Raw genomic sequence first — 18,094 nt, forward strand, 5'->3', positions numbered from 1 at the left:
CAGAGCACCATACTAGGTTTTGGTGAGGTACAAGGATAGAATCCTCATCCAAATACATCTTACAGTTTAGTTGTAAACTATGATATATGCAAAAATAAACCCCTATATAACAATATAAGTGCATTGGACAAATACAAATTGAGTGTAATTTGAGTTCTGAGGGAGGAAGGATTGTAACTGTCTAGAAGGATAAAAAAATATTTTGTTGATATAGCATTTGAATTAAGATGTAAGGGATATATTTAATTTTTTACATTTTAAAATGGTTTCTTAATTTTATTTTTTTAAAACATAACATGAAGAAGGTGTTAAAACTGATATCATAGCTCCAAAGAATAAGTATTCCAGATTTTGGGAGAGCTGAAGAGGGAGATATTTAGAACCCTTCACCAGCAACCCTCCACTTGATCAGTTGTTTGAACTGGGATCTCTTTGGTTTATTAAAGTTATTACTCCCTATTAGTAAGAGATGATGTTGGTGAATTTTGCAGATACATATGAATTACATATCTTTCATTTCCCATGGAGACTCAACCAGGCTCAGTCAATATTTTTAATATCTTTAATAAGTGTTCAAAGGATTATACTTGACAACAAAACAAGATAATTACCTAATAAAACTACTAAAGCTGTACTTATTTACAAAAGGGACGTGTTTGTGTCTGAATGCCAGAAAAAGCATTTTGTATTTGATACTAGAAGCAATAAGAAGTCACTAGAGTTTAAGGGGAATGGAGATGACACCATTGGAACTGCATTTTAGGAAAATCACTGCATTGATTGTATGGAAGATTGAATAGAGTCAGGAGAGACTTGAGGCAAGCGGACTCACCAGCAAGCTATTACAATCAAGGGATGAGGTGATGAGGGTCTACACTAAAGTAAGTGGTGGCACTGTCAGAGGAGGGAAGGGGGCATATTTAGAGAGATTGCAAAGGTGAAATTGGCAGGTTTTGTCAACAGTATGGATATGGGGGGATGAGACATGGCAAGAGATAGTAAGAAATGCAAGATGATTCCTATGTTGGGAGTCTGGAGGCCTGAGAGGATGTTGTCACCCTCCCTAGAAAAAGGAAAGCTGGAAATGGGAAAGAGATTAGGAGAAAAGATAACAGGTTATATTTTGGACATATTGAATTTGAGATGTCCGAATAGCATTTGGAGATGTGAAATTGGAGATCAGCTGAAAAACTGGGGCAGGACAGTTAGATTTGAGAATCACTAGCACAGAGTTCATAATTAAGTCCATGGGAACTGATGAGCAGAGAGGAAGAGGAAGAAGAGAAAACTCAACATTCTGTCCTGTGGTTAGAGGGTCTGATCTTGAGGAAGAGGCAGCAAAGGAGAGAGAGGAGCAATCAGATAGGTAAGAGGAAAACCAGGAGAAAAGAGTATCCCAAACCATGCTGAGAAGAGAGTATCAAGAAAAGAGTGGTCAATTCGTATTTTCCAATTGTTCACTTTATTTGATCTTTATCTAATCACTGATTTTATTTATGTAAAAAGTATTTTATAATTGTGTTCCTACAGTACATGGGTTTATCTTCGCAGGTAGACTCCCAAGTATTTTCTGTGATCTACAGTTATTTTAAGTGCAATTTCTCTATCTCTTTCTGCTGGATGTTGTTGATAATATAGAGAAATGCTAATAATTTATATGGGTTTGCTTTATATCCTGTAACTTTGCTGAGGTTGTTAATTATTTCAATTAATTTTTCAGTTGAGTCTTTTAGAGTTCTCTAAATATATTATCCTATCATCTGCAAAGAGTGATAATTTTGTTTCCTCATTGCCTATTTTATTTTTCAATTTCTTTTTCTTTTCTTATTCTCTTCTTATTCTTATTCTCTTCTTATTCTTAATTCTCTTATTTCTTATTTTCTTATGTTAGTCTTTTCTTTTCTTACTAATATTCTACTCTTATTATCTTATCAATTTCTTATTATTTTCTATTCTCATTACTAGCTAGCATTTCAAGTACAATACTGAATAATAGTGGTGATAATTGACATCTTTTGCTTCACCTCTCATCTTTTTGGGTACTAGCTTAGCTCCATTACACATAATGCTTGCTGATGATTTTAGATAGATAGCCTTATCATTTTAAGGAACACTCCATTTATGCTTATGCTTTTTGGTGTCTTTAACAGGAATGGGTGTTATATTTTGTCAAAAGTATTCGACATCTATTGAGACATCTGCATCTATTGATAAATTTTTTTGATTTCTGTTGGTTTTGTTATTGAAATGGCCATTATGCTGGTTGTTTTCCTAATATTGAATCATTCCTGCATTACTGATATAAAATCTTCCTTGTTATAGTATAACCATATATTATAATATATTGCAATAATCTCCTTGCTAGTATTTTATTTAAAATTTTTTGCATCACTTCATTAGCAAGAGTGGTCTAGAGTTTTCTTTCTCTTTTTTGCACTTTTTTTTAAGATATCAGTATCATATTTGTTTTGTAAAAGGAATTTAGTAGAAATGAAAAAGAATTTCTTCTTTCCTCATTTTTCCAAATAGTTTATATGGAATCAGAATTAATTGTGCTTTAATTGTTTGGTAGAATTCACTTGTGAATTCGTCTGGTCCTTGGAATTTTTTCTTAGGAAGCTCATTGATGGCTTGTTCAATTTCTTTTTCTAAGATGGGGCTATGTAAATGTTGTATTTTTTCTTCTGTTAATCTGGGCAATTTATATTTTTGTAAATATTCATCCATTTCACTTCAATTGTTAGATTTATTGGCATGTAATTGGTCAAAATAATTTCTAATAGTTGCTTTTGTTCATAGATAGTGAATTCACTCTTTTCATTAAAAGAAATTTTTTTAAACCCTTACCTTCCATCCTAGAATCAATACTGTGTATTGGTTCTAAGGCAGAAGAGTGGTAAGGGCTAGGCAATGAGGGTCAAGTGACTTGCCCAGGGTCACACAGCTAGGAAGTGTCTGAGGGCAGACTTGAACCCAGGACCTCCCATCTCTGGGCCTGGCTCTCAATCCACTGAATCACCCAGCTGCCCCCCCCCAACTCTTTTAATTTTTGATACTGGTAATTTGGTTTCCTTCTTTTAAAAAAATAAACAAATTGTTTTATTGTTTTATTAAGTTCAATGATTTTCTTAGTTTCAATTTTATTAATCTCTTCTTTGATTTTTAGGATTAGCAATTTTGTCTTTAATAGGGGGTTATTTTGTTCTTCCTCTAGGTTTCTTTTTTAGTTACATGCACAATTTATTGATCTTTCTCTCTACTTATTGATGTGTTTAGAGACATACATTTCCCCCTAAGTATATCCTTGGTTGCATCCCATAAATTTTGCTAAACTGTGTCATTGTTGTTATTCTCTTTAATGAAATTAGGTATCATATACTGCTAAGAAAAAGCTATACTCCTTTATATCCCCATTCAGTTTTTCCCAGAGATCTGTCATATATAACCTTTCTAAAATTCTACTTCTCTCCTTAACTTCTTTCTTGTTTATTTTTTGGTTAGATTAATCTACATCTCAAAGGGGAAAGTTGATGTCTTTCACTAGTATAGTGAGTTTACTGTCGGTAACCTCCTAAATCATTTACTTTTCCTTTAAGAATTTGGATTCTGGGGGCAGTTAGGTGGCTCAGTGGATAGAGAGTCAGTCCTCAGAAACTTCCTGGCTTTGTGACCCTGGGAAATCACTTATTTCCCATTGCCAAGCCCTTACTATTATTCTGCTTTGGAACCAATACACAGTATTGATTCCAAAATGGAAGGTAAGTATTTAAAAAAAAAAGAATTTGGATTCAATACCATTTGGTACATTATTTGTTTAGTATTTATATTACTTCATTGTCTGTGGTACCTTTTAGCAAGATGTAGTTTCCTTGTTTATATCTTTTAATTAGATCCGGTTTTACTTTCATGTCAGGGATCACCTAGTTGGGGACCTCAAGGGGCAAGAATGCAGAAAAACTCAGGAGGTCTGCTGGCAATCAAATGGCACAATGGCAACTTTATTGAGGGAGGTGATGATATTTATAGGAATCTGGGTTGCTACCCAAACATATCCATCCACATGGCTACAGGCACTGTTTTCATAGTAACAGATAGCTAATCACAGAGAGTCTTGAGGAGTACAGTACATCCTGTCAAGGTATTGATCTTTGAGTACAATCTGCTCAGTAATTGGAGGATTCAGGGGTATCCATAGGATACATGAAAACATACTCAAGATGACATCTCTTCTGCTAGAGTTTCTAGGGATATAGTACACAAAACTATCCTAGGTTCATTCCTAGGTCACTTAGGCTTATTCAATGTACTCTGAATATTTTACCTGGGGCTCTATTCACTTTCTACCCCTGCTTTTTTTATTTTAGCTGAAGCACAAAAGGTTCCCTTCTCAGCTTCTTACCTTTATATATCTTTCTGCTTCAACTGTGTTTCTCATAAACATGTAGGATACTGGTTTTTCATTTATTCTGCTATCAGTTTTATGAGTGAGGTCATCTGATTCACATTCAGAATTATTATTAACTGTTCATTTCCCTCCATCCTATTTTTAATCAGTTTTATCTTTCTTCTGTTCCCTTCCTTCCCCACTCTCCTTTCATTTTCATAACTTTCCTTTGTTCCTCTTCCCTCCTACTTCCCTATAGGGTAAGGCAGATTCCAATATCTAACTATATATGTCATTCCCTCTTTGTCAATTCCAATGATAGTAAAATTCAAGTGTTGCCTCCCCATCTTTTCCTCCATTGTTAAAGCTCTTTCATGTCACTTTTAATGTGAGATCATTTACCCCATTCTACCTCTCCCCTCTTCTCTCAATGCATCCCTCTCTTTCTCACTCAATATTTTTAGATATTTAAATGTTTTATTTAAAATTAAAATTTCAGATATTTAATTTTTTAGACATCATCCCATCATAGTCAACTCACAACTTTATCCTCTGTCTTTATATATTCCTTTTAACTGCCCTAATAATAATAAAATTATTTGGTGTTACCATCTCTTTGTGTAGGAATATAAATAGTTGAACTATGTAAAATTCTTTATGGTTTCTTTTTCTTGTTTACCTTTTTGGTGCTTCTCTCTAGTCTTGTGTTTAAAAAATCAAATATTCTGTTTATCTCTGGTTTTTTAATCAGGAATGCTTGAAAGTTCCCCTGCTTCATTAAATATCCATTTTTCCCTTCAAAGGAGTATACCAAGTTTCATAGGGTATGTGATTCTTGGTTATAATCCTAGCTCCTTTGTTTTCCAGGATATCATATTATGAACCCACTGATCCTTTAACGTAGAAGCTGCTAAATCCTTTGTAATTGTGCCTGTGGCTCCATCATATTTGAAATGTTTCTTTCTGGCTCTTTGCACTATTTTTCTCCTTGGCTTGGAAGCTCAAGAATTTGACTATAATATTCTTGGGAGTTTTCATTTAGAGATCTCTTTCAGAAAATAATTGGAGGATTCTTCAGATTTCTGTTTTGCCCTCCAATTGTAGGGTATCAGGGCAGTTTTCCTTAATGATTTCTTGAAAAATGATGTCTAGGCTTTTTTGTTAATCATGGTTTTCAGGTAGTCCAAAAATTCTTAAATGATCTCTGTTTTCTAATCAGTTGTTTTTCCAGTGAAATAGTTTGAATTTTCTTCTATTTTTTAATTCTTTTAGATGGTTTTAATATTTCATACTGTCTCATAGAATCATTAACTTTCACTTGCCCAGTTCTAAATTTTAAGAAATTATTTTCAACAAGTTTTTGAACTTCCTTTTCCATTTGGCCAGTTCTACTTTTTAAAGAGTTGTTTTCTTCAGTGGGTATTTGACCATCTTTTTCTGTTTTTGAGCTTCCTTTACCCAACTGCTGACCCTTTTCATGATTCTCTTGCATCACTTTCATTTCTTTCCCCAATTTTTCTCTACTTCTATTTGATTTTTAGAACCTTTTTGAGCTCTTTCAGGAATTCTTTTTGGATCTGACACCAATCTGCATGTCATAATTTTGATACTATTGTCTTCTTCTGAGTTTGTGTTTTGATTTTCTTTGTCACAACAGTAATTTTATATGATCAGATTTTTTTGTTGTTTGCCCATTTTCCCAACTTATTTCTTGACTCCTAAATTTATGTTAAAGTTCAGCTTGGCTCCTGGTGTGTAGAGGTAACTGTCTCACTCTTCAGGTTCTTCATGCTGCTGTTTTCAGAGCTAATTCTGGGCATCTGTTCTTCCAAGGTAGTAAGATATAAGATGATGTGTAGTTATTGCTCTCCTGACCTATGCTTTGGTCTGAGTCATGACAAGCAGTCTTTTCTGCCCTAGAACTGTGACCATAGTGCCTGCTTCCCTGCAGCTATAAGCTCTAGTGTGCTAGTGTTCCTCCTCACCCTGGGGTTGTGATCCAGTATGGACAATTCCATAGACCTCTGTACCCAGAGTCAGCAAAGAGTCTCCTGTATCTGCATCCCTTACTATCTTGGGTTAAGAGCTCTGAAAGTCACCACTGCTGGATTCAGTGGCCTTCAAGACCTGTGCTAGCTTGCTAAAGCACCAGCTATTCTGGACTGTGCTCTATTCTAACCCCACTAAGAGAGATGTTTCCTATCAGCTTTCTAAGTTGTCTTTGGATAGAAAATTGTTTCATCCCAGGCTTTCGCTGGTTCTGCCATTCCAGAATTTCTTTTGAGATATTATTTTAAAGTTGTTTGGAGGGAAATTTGAAAGAGCTCAGGCAAGTCCTTGCCTTTATACCACTATCTTTCCTCTATTCCAAACTCTGTAACTATGTATTATCACAAGAAGAACACTAATGTTAAAAAGATATCCTTTGCTTTATGGAGAAACTTGTGGTCTCCTTTTTTATAAAGCTTCTCTTGATATTTCTATTGAGAAAGCCAAATAAATTTCCTATGCTATGCATCTTATAAGAATCTTGTATCACTCTAATGTATTTGTGTATGAAGCATTTTGTTATAGTCCTTAATATTGCATTTTTATACCAAAAATAAGGTACCATCATAGTAAATAAACCATAAACACAAAGGAATATTAGTTTCTTTGTATCTTTCTTTTAACATGTGATTAAAGATGTAGTCCATTCTAGGATGTCATTTATGAAAAATCCATACTATTATGACAGTTTTATTTTAGTAGTAATAATATTTGTGATGATTTAGTATTTTCTCCTCTTTAAGATGTTTTGATAATGATTCATTAATCTCAAAATTTTATCATTTACACCTTGGACCTCCTCCATACACACTTGGTTTAGTCTGTTTTTCCCATTTTTGCTTTCTTTAGACATAACTAGTTCGTTTAACCTGTCGGCTTATATGGTTTTACTTGAGTGTGACTGCTATACATATTACAGCTTCTTTGAGTCACAGGTGAGAGTTGGTTGAATGGTGGACACCAAAGGTGGACAGGCAGTCCTGAAAAGGGCTCAGCAAGCCCTCATGCCAGAGATGCTAGTGCTCCTTGAATATCCCAACAATAACAATCTATTTCTTTATGAAGCTTTTTGGGGACTATGAGGTTAGATCCCATGTGTGGAAGACATCATTAATAGAGATTTGTACATTATAGTAATCTTTGCAGATATTTTCAATTTTTTATCTCTTTAGTATCACCCTTACAGTTTTATCCTTAAATGATTTCAGAACAATCTAATTTAATTGGGTTTCACATTAAGTTTTCTGTAAACTTCTTTCTCCTTCAACCACTTCTCTGTTTTATGAGATAGTGTTCAAAATCCTCTCTCATCCCCCTCTGAAAGATTTCATAAATGATTTGATATTCTAAATCAATAATATTCTTAGTTGCCACAGCTTTCTGCTTGATCATGAGATCAAATGTTTCCTGGTTAAGGTAGTGTGACTTTGGAAAAGTCACAACCATTCAATGCCCAAGGCAAATCTTAAACACCAAGTTGCAGAGAAAGTACTAATCTGCACTTGTGGATAGTGTTTCCTCATTTGGAAGTTCCCAATATTGATGAAATCATAAGTCTAGTTCCTATCTCTATAGTAAGCAGTAAGGAAGTATGCCAGGGACTGTTGCTAAGAATTAGAGATCTGAAAGAAAGCAAAACTACAGTTCCAGCTTTCAAGGACCTTACCTTCTGATGGAGGATACCACATCCAAAAAATTAAATAAATAAATGTGTGTGTATGTATGTTATATATGTATGTATATACGTATATACACATACACATAAATATATACATATTTACACACACAAAAGCATATACACACATATATAGTACAAATGGAAGGTTATTCTTATACTGTGCAACAAGATTCTACAGTAATCATGTAGTTAAATAAGTCTTTGCTTTCATCTCTTAATTTCTGTGGTCTCAGTGGCCCCATCTCTAAAATGTAAATAATTGTACTCACAGTACTTTTTTGAGGAAAATATTTTGTTACCTTAAAGTATTACATGAATGTGAGTTGCTAATATTATTATTATTTGCAAGCTAGAATAGTAAGAAAAGAATTAAAAAAATGAACACTTGGCTAATTTTAATAGTTACTTTTCTCTCACTGCTACATAGTCTCTTTCACTGAAATATGATGACCTCTTATATTTTAAGGTTTCCTCTTTCTGTTATTTTAAAAGAAGCATTCAATTATCACTTTTAATCTTTCATCACTGGAAAATATATTATAAATTATATTTGTAATAGTATTATTTATATCTATAGAGTATTTTATTCTTTTATAATATTTATATTACATTTTATATTATTCACATTGTATATTATTTATATATTGCTTTATTCAGTTTATTCTATATTTCTATAGAAAATTTTATTTTAGAAGTTATTTCTATAAAATAACATACTTTTCCCACAATGCCTTCCCCTTAAAAAGGAATAAAACATTAACATTTTGAAATTAGATTATATATATATACATGTATATACACACAAATACACATGCTCTATTTGACATAAGTTATTCCCTTCTATTTCTAACTAAATTTATCAAGCATTTAGAAGGTCAAGCATTTAGAAAAGCATTTAGAAAACTTTCTTAGTAACCATATTTTTGGCTCTATTGTAAAGATCAATTTTGTTTTAGAATACAAGAACACTCCAGGAATACCCAATAGATTTATTTCTGGGCATTTACCATTTAAATTTAATTGTGGCAAATGAATCCATGATCACTAACATTATAAAGTATCCCAAAAGTTTTAGGGTGGTTTTAAGCTTTTAAAGCATTCAATACTTCTCAAGATAACTGAATGATTAGGTTTCTGATAATATTATTAGTACCAACTAAGCCAAGATGGATATTCAGACTCTGATCATATTATGCCCATAAAACTAGTTTAAAAGTGGGGAAAATGATACCAGATTCTGAGCACTGTTTTTTTTTTCCTTTTTCACATACATGATCCCAATTAGTTTTTTGTTCTTTTTTCAGTGAATTGAATGAAGTAGGGATAAATTCACTAGATCATCCAATACTTCTAATATCATAAAGGAAATACCTCTCACTATGTTCACAAGCCTTTTTTGTTCACATGATGCAAAGTAATCTGTGTGAATGATTTCTTACTTTCCACATGGGTTTTAAAGATCCAGTCTCCAAATGCTCAAGTTCTTGGGGCAACTGGTCATGGATAGATTGCTGGGTCTTGAGTCAGGAAGACCCAAGTCAAATCCAGCCTCACACATATACTAGCTGTGTGAGCCTAGGCAAGTCACTGAACCTGTGTTTGCCCCAGTTTCTTCATCTGCAAAATAGACATAATAGTAGCACCTACCTCCCTGGGTAATTGGGAGGATCAGATGAAATAATGTTGTAAAGCACTTAGCACAATGCCTGGTGCACAATAAGTGTTATATAAATGCTAGCAGTTATTATTGTTATTATTCTCTGAGCCCCACTGCTATACTACTAGACTTCTATACATGACAGTCATCTACTGGAACGATCCTCCTTTTATATTCTGGTATATAACTGAATGAAAAAGTATAACTTTAAAATCTAGCCCCTCCTCTCCAAGAAATAGGATTTTATTAAAGCAAAGGAAGTATATAGAAGAACAAAATGGAAAGTATTATCTTTCATTCTTTTTCCTAACCCTTCTAACCCTTCTTCCTGCCTCTCCCCTTCCCATCCCATCCTGCCTTCCTCTACCATCACTACACACACACACACACACACACACACACACACACACACACACACACACACACACAAAATCTCTTTTAGGCTCTTTAATGTCTGATTCAGGACCCTGAGAAAACTAAGGGAAGGGTGATTTTTCATCAGTTAATAGAGGGATGTAAATCAAGAAAATGGAGAATTTGACTGAGGATGTTTGACTGCTATGATGACAACAGTTGTTCAGTTGCTAGAGCAATGTATGAAGTCACTAAAAATAAGTTCCAAGAAATACACTGAATATGGCAAAGGGCACCAGGGACCACAGCCAACTTAGAACTGACGATATGACTACTGAAAATGAGCTGTGCTAAAAAACAGAGATCCCTAAAAGCCTAGATTGGAAGAGTGACTCAGTGTTGTGTGAGATGTTACACAATTTATTTCCATTCATTTAAATGTAATTTCACCTTACAAATAACAGAAACCATTTTAGCAGTTTCATATGAGATAATGAGCATCAGGAGATGAAAAAAGGGAAAAAAAGGAAAAAGAAACTTGAAGGAAATACATGTTATTTGTATTTTTTGTGGAATGTGTCTGGAAAAACACATATAGAGAAGATAATTCTACAGAGAAGCTAGTGGAAAAACAAGAGGATTATATATATATATATATATGTGTGTGTGTGTATATATATGTACATATATATACACACATATATATATTCTTAACTGCCTCATCACAGGAAGATAGACTTAACAGAATGGATTTATGCTTCTGGATTTTCAAATTACATAAAACCACTAAGTGCAGTTGATATTTGATGTCTTATGTATACATCTATATAGTGTTACATTCAAATTTCCAGATGGACATAATTTTACTCACTGGGAAAAATAACAACATCAGCATTATAAGACATCCTTTCAAGTTATAGATTTTCATCAGAGAGGATATGCCCTTTCATAACATACTATATCAGCAAAATGAGTGGTGCCCTAAATAGTACACAGAGGCCTGACACAGGGATTTAGTGATATTTGCCAAGTTCTATTTCAGACTTATTTTCTCAGTCAACTTGTCAGGAAGAGTTAGGAATACACCAGAGTAAGGGTAAGGAGCGCCTTTTGTGGCTCAATTTTGATCTTTCTAACTGATTATGGCTGGTTTGGAAGAGCTCCAGAAATCCTGCCTATACACTGCAAATACTAGCTTTCGGGAAAGTCCCTAATCTAGGAAACAGAGACAAATAAGAATAGGAAAGATTAATGGTGAGAAACATCTAGAAAAGAAGATTCCTGTTAGAAAGCAGACTGTAGAGGGCAGCTGGGTGGCTAAGCAGATGAAGAGCCAGACCCAGAGGCAGGAGGTCCTGTTTCAAACCTGGCCTCGGACACTCCTGGCTGTGTGTTTCTGGGCAAGTCACTTCACTCTCATTGCCTAGCCCTTACTGCTCCTTCTGCCTTGGAACCAATACACAATATTGATTCTAAGATGTAAGGGAAGGGTTAAAAAAAACAAACTAGTTACTATATCTAAAAATAAAATATTTGTCTATCATTCCATAAGAAATATAAACTGTCTAGAGAGTTCCAAGTATGAAAAATTATTAAGTGGAATCATTTTTAAAGGACTTTTAAACCCTAGTGCACAGCTATTGGTAGATTTTAATTAATACAGGACAATTACACAAATGTTCTACTTTTAAAAGTCTTTTTTAAAACTTAGGAACTTAAAAAGACATTCCTAGCAAACAAAGTGGCACACCCTAAATTAGTGCTATCAACATGTCCTCTCTAATTCTTCATTAAATTCTTTGGTAGAAGGTCATGAATGTCAAGGACCTCAAACCTCCACGAGGGATTCCAGCATCAGGTGTGAGTTCCATTAAATGACCTTGCAAGGTCCCTTCTAACTTAAAGTTCCCCCAATTCTTGACACATGCATACCCTAGAGAATAAGGACAAGATGTCAAGTCTGAATTGCTATTGACATTTTTTTTAAAACTCTTACCCCTTCCATCTTAGAATCAATTCTATGTATTGGTTCCAAGGCAGAAGAGTGGTAAGGGTAGGCAATGGGGGTTAAGTGACTTGCCCTGGGTCATACAGCTAGGAAGTGTCTGAGGCCAGATTTGAACCCAGGACCTCCTGTTTCTAGTCCTGGCTGTCTATCCACTGAGCCACCCAACTGCCCCATTATTGATCTTTTAACAAAGTCATTTTTTTTTCATATTGCTTCCATGCTCTCTATAACCAAAACCTTGGGCAGCCCATAGCATGGCCTGGCACACAAAACTTCCCTAATGTCAAGCCAATAGGGAGAATAATTCACTTTGGACCAGGTTATGGGTAGAACCTATACATGCAGTATAGGAGAGGCTACCATTCCGGGCAAAGGAAGACACTTTCCAGCCAGGTAGCTAGACTTGCCCATAAAAGCCATTTCTAGAATGTACTTCTACTTCTCTGCTTGTGGAATTTCTTTTTATTTAAGGCCTGGATCAGGTGCCACTTCCTCCAGAAAGCTTGCCTTGATTCCCACCCTCCCAATTGAAAATGACCTTAACCTTGTCTTCCTCATATTTCCTGACATTTTGTCTAGATGCCTCAGTTGCCCTCGTGACCAAGTAGTTCTTACAATACTTATCCTCTGTATTAAGACTACGAGCGGCTTGAAAAGAGGTACTCTGGTTCTTGCTGTTACTCTGTCCTCAATGCCTTGAATACAGTAGCCTCCATAAACTTTGGTTAATTAAATTGTTTTTACATTAGTAATACTTAGACTTAGTATCTTTCTGGTATTTAAGCTTTGCTAAGTTACCTGTTTATCCCTCTGGGGGAGCTGATGTTACCATTCCCAAAGTATGATAAAACTGAGGACGACAGAAGTTCAGGGACTTGCTCAGGATCCCAGCTCCAGTGTGTGTCTGAGGCAAGATTCAAGCTCGGATCTTCCTGGCTTAAGGTCCAATATTACCTACTGCACGTAGTGCCTCTAATCAGATTTGTCTAACAGGTTTAAAACTATAGGCTATATAGGAAATGAGGTGGGTTATTTCCCTCAAAAGCTCTTAAAGCCAGGCATATAAGACATCAGCACGATCTCTTCTTGCCTCCTTTGCTATCTCCATTAAACATCGTCATTGTTGAGCATCCCGTTGGCCATCTCTCAATGGCCAGGAACCAGGCAAGTGGGGACTGCGAGCAATGCCAGCTCACTGAATGACCAATTAATTAAGACCATTTCATGAAACACCAACCAAGGCTGATAGCCTCTCTAGCAGGAAAATTAACATTTCTGCAACAAAACAAATTCTCTTGACTCACTAATAAGGGCTGTGTATTCTTATACAAATCCAAGGTACAGAAGCCAAACAGCAACAGGACCCTTGGCTAAGCTCCAGGCTTTAACAGACTTACAGCTTAATAATAATAACAACAACAACAACAACAAACATCTATAGAGCACGTGCTATGTGCCAAGCACTGTACTAAGTTATTATCTCCTTTGTTCCTAACAACCCTGGGAGATAGGTCCTAGTATTATGCCCATGTTAATATGAGGAAACTGAGGCAAACAGAGGTTAAGTGACTTTCCCAGAATCACACAACTAGGAAATGTCTGAGGCCAGAATTTAACTCTGCCTTCAGGTCTAGTGCTCTATTCACTGCTCCATCTACATCGCTGATGACCATAGAGAATTATTAGGAAAACAACTCCCTTCCCCTCACCCTGGAGGTCAAAGCCATATTCATTCCTATTCACAAGAAGAAGTAGGGTAGTGCAATCAGATAATTTTTCCTGACAGCCCAACAATTAGCCAGACACAGTTTGTATTGGATTTTGTAGCTAAAAGCACCAGGCAGTAGTGAAGTATAAATGAGAAAGTAATAGTATCAGAGAGTCACATAAATGGAACAGACTCTTAGAGGCCAGGTCCAACTAAATCCTTCATTTCATTGCTGAGGGAACCCAAAGCAATTAAGTGACTTGTCTAAGATCAACTACTTAAAATGGTAGAGCCTGAATGAACATTCTTGTCTCCTGGCTCCCAGGCCAAGATTCTTTCTACGACCCCCCCAGAGAGTTCAGTAGGGACTACAGGAATAAAAGGAGAAACAAAAATCAGAAAATCTCAGTGCTGGAAGGACCCTAAGAGCCATCCAGTACAAATGTAGTCATGTTTGTACCATGAACAGAGAGGTGACCCTATACATATATGTGTGTGTCTGTGTGTGTGTGTGTGTCACTTAACTTCTCAGTTTTCTAATCTGTAAAATGAGGATAATGATGCCTATAGGTTGTTGTGAGGTTTTAAAGCAAAAGTGCATAAAACATTTTGTGCACTTTAAAGCATTCTATAAATGTTAGCCATCATTACTAAAATGGACGTGAACAAGATACCCCTCTATGACCTGCCTGACAAGTGGTCAGTCATTCAGTTCTTGCTTGAAGACCTCTAGGGATGGAGAACATACTACACGTCTCAAGGCAGTCCATTTCATTTTTTTTTCCTGATTCTAATATTGTTAAAAAGTTTTTCCTAACCTCAGGCCTTATTTTGTCTTTGTAAATCCTATCTATTATTCATGTCTAATTCCTCTTGCCCATGTCAGATTAAATACTGGACACAGCTATTATGGTTGTCATAAGTCTTCTGCTCTCTGTTCAAAGCACACTTTTTTCCAGCTCTATATGCCTAATTTTTTCAGTACTTCAATAACCCATGTGATTTCATCAGCATGAAAACTCCAGCCCACTGAAGGACACTGATCACAAGTTTTATGACCAAGAAGAAGGTCTTCAAGACATCCTGTGGCTAAAGAACTCACCATTCTGTGGCAAATATTTAGAGCTATTTAGAGATTTCCTTAGAGATATTATTAAGGAACTCTATGATCAGGAAAGGTTGGAAGCTGGCTTTGAAGGTCAAGTAAAAAGAGAGCTCCACTGATGATGATAGCCATGAAATTTAAAAAGACTTATGAAAAAAGCTTTTAGCATCTTGAATGGATCCCCTGTGTAGAACAAGAAGAGAATATGGACAAGAACTACACAAGAGAAGAATCATATAGAAAGCATGAATAGATGGAGGCATACACTTATGAAGGGAATATCCACAACAAAGAGATTATAACTACTTTGAAGTACTGAACTAATAATTCTAACTGCTAATTCTAAGAGCATATTTATGTTTGTTACTCATGAGGTAATGGTGCTGTCTTCTTTATTTTCTCTAGAGATCTGTATTAAATTACTTCTAAAACCAAATATGGTAAATATTAAAGCCCAAAAAAGTAAATATTAGGAAAGAGAAACCAAAAGATCCAAATAAATTATCTTCTTGGTAGAAGAACTATAAAGTAGCACATAAACATGCACACACATGGTAGAAAATTTCAGCATAATGCATTGATTAACTGGTACAGTTGGTGAATGGGTGACTCTGGGTAACTATTCTAATAAACAGACATTAAGCCATTTGTACCCAGTACAAGACTATAGCGTCCTACATCTGAGACTCTGTTTTTAGAAGTTTAAAGTTGTATTTATTGATCTTTCAGTTACATATATTTAGAAATGTACTACTTTACTCACTGCACATTTACTATCTGGCAGATACCATCACTCTCAGGCTCAAGATGGTTTGAAAAAGACCTCTTTAAAATATGAAATTTAGGATGTCTTTTGTGGGTTTACCTAAAAGTAATAGAATCAAGGGAGGAAAAACATCTTTCCTCAGATTTTATCCAGGTGAAAATAAAAATTGATGAAAAATTAAAAGTTTAAATTAAAATTCTAAGAAATTAGAGGAACCCCTAAAAGATAATGGGGTAGAACACTTGGGCATCACAGTGGATAGAGCATCAGACCTGGAGTCAGGAGGATTTGGATTCAAATCTGAATTCAGACACTTCCTACCTATATGACCTGGGCAAGTCACCTAACCCCAAATGCTCTAGCCCAGTGATGGGCAAACTACAGCCCGAGGGCCAGATGTGGCCCCCTGAAATGTTCTATCCAGTTGCACAACATTATTCCTAATCTGACAAATATAATGAGTAGGATACAATACAATAAAACTTCGAAAGAGTTGCCTTAGGAACAGACTGACAGATGAACATTTCCTTTGGCCCCCCTCTTTAAAAAGTTTGTTCAACACTGCGTCTAGCCCTTGTCACTCTTCTGTCTTAGACTTGATACTAAGACAGAAGGTAAGAGTTTAACAACAGTAACAAAAAAGACAATGGGAAGGCTGAAAAGAAATGATAAAAATGTAAATAAACAGCAACTTGTCTCTAGTGATCTCTGATTTAGAAAAATGAATCTAAACTAGGCATTGAATCAATTTTTCCCCTCTAATCAAAACTATGTTCTCCATAGATCAAAAGCAGGGGCATAAAGCTTTAGAAATTTTCAGGAAACTAAAAAATGATCAATAAATGGTTTGTAACCTAATCTGCAAGCCAGAAATGATATAGATTTTCCTCTATCATCTACAACTCTAAGAACCTTTCTTTATGACCCTTGGTGTCTATAAATAATACATGCATGTACTTCAAAGTGAATCCTGAAGGTTTTTTGTGTACAGGCCCTCAGATCTTTTTTGGGCTGCATTAGTCTTTTTGATTTAGGATCATAGATTTAGAGCTGGAAGGGATGTTAAAGGTCATCAAATCTAACCTTTCATTTTACAGATAAAGAAACCATGACCCAGAGAGATTAACTAGAGACTACTCAGGTAGTAAATGGCAGAGTTGGGATTCAAACTGAGCTTCTATGACTCTGACTGTGCCATGACTGTTACTTCTTCAAGTTAGTCAAGCTGCCACTTGCTCCTCGAGTCCAATGGACCAGTGAACCAGGAAGCTGCTGTATTCCCTTCTCAGAAACACTTCATTATCAACAATTACTAAGTTTTCTGAATTAATAGTATATTATAAAGAAGTTCAACATACTGTTGGCTGTTGGTGCAGTTTGGAATCAGATTAAAATATAATTAGGAAATAGTTAACAAAATTAACAAAACTACACTAGGAAACAGATATTCTTTTTTTTTTTTTTAAATCCTTACCTTCCGTCATGGAGTCAATACTGTGTATTGGTTCCAAGGCAGAAGAGTGGTAAGGGTAGGCCCTGGGGGTCAAATGACTTGCCCAGGGTCACACAGCTGGGAAGTGTCCCAGGCCAGATTCAAATGAGACCTCAGACACTTCCTAGCTGTGTGATCCTGGGCAAGTTACTTAACCCCCATTACCTAGCTCTTACCACTCTTCTGCCTTGGAACTAATACATAGTATTAATTCTAGGGTAGAAGGTATGGGTTTAAAAACAAAAAGAATACTTAGGACCATCAAAACCCCACAGACTATAAGTTTTGACTTGAACTAGGAAGAGTAAACAAATTCTAATATTTTTGTCTAGCTTTCAAACTAATAAATGATATGTTCTCAAAGCCATATAGATAGTCTGACACACCCAGTGTTCTAGTTAATATACTATCATACATAAACATGAACAATATTTGCATTTCTAGATGTCCTTTTTAAACTGTGTTTAGTTATTTTTAGTACTTAGTCCCCCTAATATCATGTCCTACATTTCTTCCATTCTTCAGAAGTCTCTCCTTGAATTCCTTCCTTTGATATAAGATTCTTTTTTTTTAATGGCTATTACTATTGGTTACTTTATGGAGAGGCATAGTGGGGAAAGTTATTTACCTGAGAGCAAAGAGACCTGAAAATAGGAAAAGTTCTTGACTTTGCTTGACTCTGCTAGTCTTGATTCTGCTACTAATTGTATAGCCTTAGGTCAGTCATTTAGTCTCTCTGAGTCTCAGTTTCTTCACCTGAAAGTGAGGAGATTGAACTAGAAGAAGAAGCTGCTTCTAGCTCTAATTTTCTATGATTCTGTGACACTTTGGTGTCTCTCTATGACTCACTGAACCTAAGCAGGGTCCCACTGACCATTTAAATATAGGTATAC

General features: G+C 35.4%; 1 protein-coding gene across 1 annotated transcript in view; it reads right to left on the bottom strand.

Annotated features, from left to right (window-relative positions):
• Window positions 1–18,094, bottom strand: part of SYNM (synemin) — a 38,399-nt gene that overhangs the window by 8,317 nt on the left and 11,988 nt on the right. The window lies entirely within an intron of this gene.

Source organism: Gracilinanus agilis, chromosome 2, assembly GCF_016433145.1.
Source record: "Gracilinanus agilis isolate LMUSP501 chromosome 2, AgileGrace, whole genome shotgun sequence".
Taxonomy (NCBI): Eukaryota; Metazoa; Chordata; class Mammalia; order Didelphimorphia; family Didelphidae; genus Gracilinanus; species Gracilinanus agilis.